The 4,553-nt window shown below is 42.0% G+C and overlaps 1 pseudogene; it reads right to left on the reverse strand.

The window, feature by feature from the left end:
• Positions 1–987: 987 nt before the first annotated feature.
• LOC139985046 (uncharacterized) lies at positions 988–4,156 on the reverse strand (annotated as a pseudogene).
• Between the last annotated feature and the right edge of the window lie 397 nt (positions 4,157–4,553).

Here is a 4,553-nt window from a genome sequence, read left to right on the forward strand (position 1 = left end):
AGAAGCAAAACAAATAAAACATTACAAACTGGCCCCAAACTTGCGCCAGCGTCTGCGAAAGGCAGTGTCGGGAAGCCGTGCATGGTCCGCCTCCATGCGCAACCTAATGTCACTTTGCACGAGGGGGACAATATCCTCTGCCCTCCAGACGTCCTTATCGAAAACTAGGCGGCATCTGCTGTTCCAGATGTGTCTCCTGATGACAGCAGTGTGTTAACCGTGGACATTTCCGTCGGACTAGCATCCGATGACAGGTAGGTATCCAATTTTTGTGACACTGGGAATAACACACTAAGACACTGCTTGGTTAAAACCAGCCCACGAAGGCAAAGGTGGCGCATCTTGTATCTGTGAGTGACAGGGAATTAGAGGGAAAAAATAACATTGGATTAAAATGTACTCAATAGGTTGTTGGTGTCTGATTATAACCAAGGGAGGGTTGTGGCCACTGTTAGTGAACGAACCTAAGGGTCAGGTACGTCTGTGGCTCTGCCAACATTTACTTAAAGCCCTGTGCATAAATATCAAATAAAAGCAATATGAACAAATTATCAGTCAACAGTTGAATGTCAGAAAATAATTATCAACATGATCATGTTTGCATTCCATGCACTTTTTCTCTTTCTAAAAACACAAAGTTTTTAACTTTTTGGATGTACGTGCAAATGATATTCTGTGTCCTTTTTGATGCCATCAGCACTAAGAAGAAAGATATACATAAGCTTAACAACAATAACAAAGCAATTAAAAAAAAAACCAGGATGGAAAGAAACTTAAAACAAAATAGTAATAAATTAATAAAATCAACACATACAACACTAAAATCATACACCCCAAGGACCCATTTAAGTCCATCCCATTTTCGTATGTCCAAATCCAAGGTGGGGGTGGGGTATGTGTCAAATGTGTGTCTCATGGGTTACTTTTGTGCCAAAAAAATCCACAAACCCTCAAAACAAATTGGGGAAAAAATCAACAATAACTGTTAAATATCAGCAAATGTTAATGTGAAAATCATGCATTTGTTACAACCTACAACAACCAAGCAGAACAAGTGAAACATCAACTATGACAACTTCCGTAGGTCACAGTTGAGTTGAAACACTCCCATCACCTGTTGGTAGTGAGGCACTGCCTTTATAGTTCTTTGCTTAGACTTGGTAATGTCGATGACACTGGTTGATGGTGTGTTCCAGTCTCTGGTATCCTCTGAAGAATTATCCCATTTGTATTGTGCGTAGTACCTTTACCTGGAAAAAATAGGATATTGTTAAAGTTTTTATTTGTGAATAGATGAATTGAGATTTTGTGGTTTTCACTGACAGGATTGAATGGAACTACATGTACAGGTTGTCGATTAATGATACAGATTTTTCTAATATTTTTGGTTTATTTTAATTCTTCTTTCAACAAGAGTCCAATATAGGCCTTCATGCAACTATGGCGAAAAATTTAGGGCATGCATATATGTCTGCCCTCAAATAAGGACAAACAATTATCATGGGTTTGGCATTGGCAGTAGGTTATGCAGGGGTCGGATGTCTGCGTCCCAGGCAGAATTTTCTATCTGCTTTTGACTTGACTGGCTATCTTTTTTTTGTAGAAAAATTCAACATTTATACAAAAATATCAAGAGTAAAATAGTAAATAAAAAAAGTGCTCACCAGTTAAAGTCTCCTCTCCAAAGTCGTTATTGTCCCAGACAATAGTAGTGAACACGCCTTCGTGAAAACCTGCTGGTATGCCACCACCTTGAAGCTATTGAAAAGCCAGTGCTGTATCGTGTTGTAGTGCTTTTTACGTGCAAAGAAAAAAACGGACACGGACCAAAGGTCAACAAAACCAAGAACAATTCCAGTCTGTTTAACAACCACCATAAACCCAACTGAAAACCCACAAACACAAATCTCTCAGTCACCCACAAATGTATTCAATGTAGCGTTCAACGTGACATGAAATGGACACGGACCCAAAGGCCAACAGAACCAAAACAATAACGCTACACAAACCAGCCCCCAAAAGCCAACTCCAAACCACAAACAGAACCCCCCAACCCATATTATGTAACGACCACACAACCCCCCCACACACCTGAAAAATAACCCACTCCAAAACTTCATCAGAGGTACGCCGTCCCGATGGTAAACAACAGGCCTGCGCATTACCTGCGAAGTTTTCCCAATATGGGTCTTTTCAGGCCCCTGGCAGTGTTCCCCCTTTTCTTACGAGGGAGCAGAGTTCTTAGCTTCTCGTCACTGATCGAATGGACCTCCCTGTTAGGAACAGGAGGCCCACTAGCGACCATCGTGTCCGGTATAACGGAAGCGGCTGCGGGTAGGGTGGAAGGGCCACTCGAGTCAAGGAGATCAGTGGCCTGTTTCGTCTCATCAAACCAATCGGAGGACTCCTTAGCCACAACTAATAAGGCTGTAGTGCAGTCCTCCATTGGCGAGTCAGATTCTGGGCCACTCAATGTCTCTTGGGCCGGTTGACTCGGGGCCCAACTAGTATCACCGATAGCGGGCGAAGCTACCGGTAAACCAGTACAAGCGGCATCCTGCGCCGCATGCCACTCCGTTAGTACCATCTCCGCCGTTTTGTCCTGCTCTGCCTCAGTGGGCAGGCTGGCAGTCTCGGCAAGTTCGATCATTCATTGGTACGTGTTGTAGTACCAATGAATGAGAGATGCTGTGACCCAATCCATTGAGAAGTCCTATCAGTTGTGATGATCCAGTCAAATGGCGTACTGCCAATCCAAGGGCAACATGCTTTGAGAAGCTAGGTAGATCAGTTCTTGACCAACAGACAACAATTTCTTTTGTACGTCCTGCGAGACTTTCACATAGTCTCCCGAACAAAAGACATCGGTGATTCCAGTGCACCAGGCAAGGAAATTGAATAACTCAACAGGCACCATCTCTTAACAATGCTTGGACGTAAGATCTTCTGCTCTTGGTGGCCACTTGGTAACACCTTTGGAACTCTATGATGCCATGCAACTGCATTGCAGCATGGTTGCTGCATTGCAGCATGGTAAATGTCTCGCAAGTCAGTGTTAGATGTTTGAACTACTGGCTTAACCGGAACTGTTTGCTCAACTGGAAATGCTTGCTCTACTTGTTAATCTACTTCACTGTCACTAGTGTTCAGACTGGCTTGTTATGTTCAAAACATGGCTGGCTGATCCACTACGATGAGCAAGAACAAGTTCACATTCACGAATATGTGGCCGGATAAATTGCAGTTTGTCACCATATGTTTTCAAGAACCTGTTCTTAACTTAAGGGCACTGTTTCTGTAGTGTGAAGCATCACAGTTCTCTGTGTCACCGACGATTTTCACAAAGAGATTTCTTCATTATTGTTATTCTCAGCACTTCACCCCCATTGATGATTGTTCTCTCGACTATTTCCGTGCAAGAAACTCTTAAATGAGGGAGCATACATAATACTCATATCCTCCTCAGATTTCTTTCTGTATTTGTATGACAAACAGCGAGTGTAGTTTCGATAGCAGGACTTGTGATACCGAAGCTCTATGCAAATCTTTACCATGATTTTTCTGTTCTGCAGCTTGAATCAAAGATCTCCTCTGTCTCACATGTTGTGAGTGCCTCAACTTCTCTTTTTCTAGTGATTTTATTGTACACCCGTCCATTACCATCTTTACATATTAAACACAATGGGGGCAAAACATGCACACTTCTGCGATGTACACAGGAAGTGTCAGCAGATCCCGTCTCTGATCTTAATCGTCGCTTCACTGATGGCTGAGAGTATTCATCTGTAAAAATTATACTAGTAGTACTAACTTCCTAAGCTTCATGGTTATGTACTGACCTTGGCCTCCCGTTTTCGATTCTTTTTTTCAGCTTGAGCAATGCGACATTTGTCGGTAAATCTTTGATAACACTTACGATGAAAACCGCCGCCTTCTTTACAGTCTTGCCTGAAATGCGATGCTATGAAGCACTCTATTCCATCAAATGTTTTCCATTTATCAACACAGTCCAGCAGCTTTGCCCAGGATGCGTCAGAAAACGGTCGAATTCGTTCATTTTCGATGAACGTGACAAACACACGGAACATGTACTTTGTTTACGTCCGCCATTTTGTATAAAATATATCGCATGGAACGAGCGTTGTGATTGCACAATATTTCAGATTGTTGGTATTCGAAATATGAATGCCTAACATAAAATAAAAGTGCATAAGCTCACCAGTGAAAATGAGTAACTCCTGTTAGAAATGTGGCAATCCAAGAAAAATAAATCATCTGGGGCCCGGAGGCATGATGTCCATATAATTGTCCGAAGAAACGCGTCCAAACAATACACTTTAAATTTACTCCTCCTTGGATAACACAAGCGATGAAAGTTTTTACAGGTGAGAAATAATATCCAAAATTAAATATGTGAGAAAACCTAATAGTAGTTGTTGTAGTTGATGTATAGTGTAGATGAGTAGTAGTATAGTTCCTAGAGTCTTAGCAGAAGATACTTGTTCCTTGGTGGAAGCCTTCTACTAAGAACTGCACATGGTATAGATCTACCG

This window comes from Apostichopus japonicus, chromosome 17 (genome assembly GCF_037975245.1).
Source record: "Apostichopus japonicus isolate 1M-3 chromosome 17, ASM3797524v1, whole genome shotgun sequence".
Classification (NCBI taxonomy): domain Eukaryota; kingdom Metazoa; phylum Echinodermata; class Holothuroidea; order Aspidochirotida; family Stichopodidae; genus Apostichopus; species Apostichopus japonicus.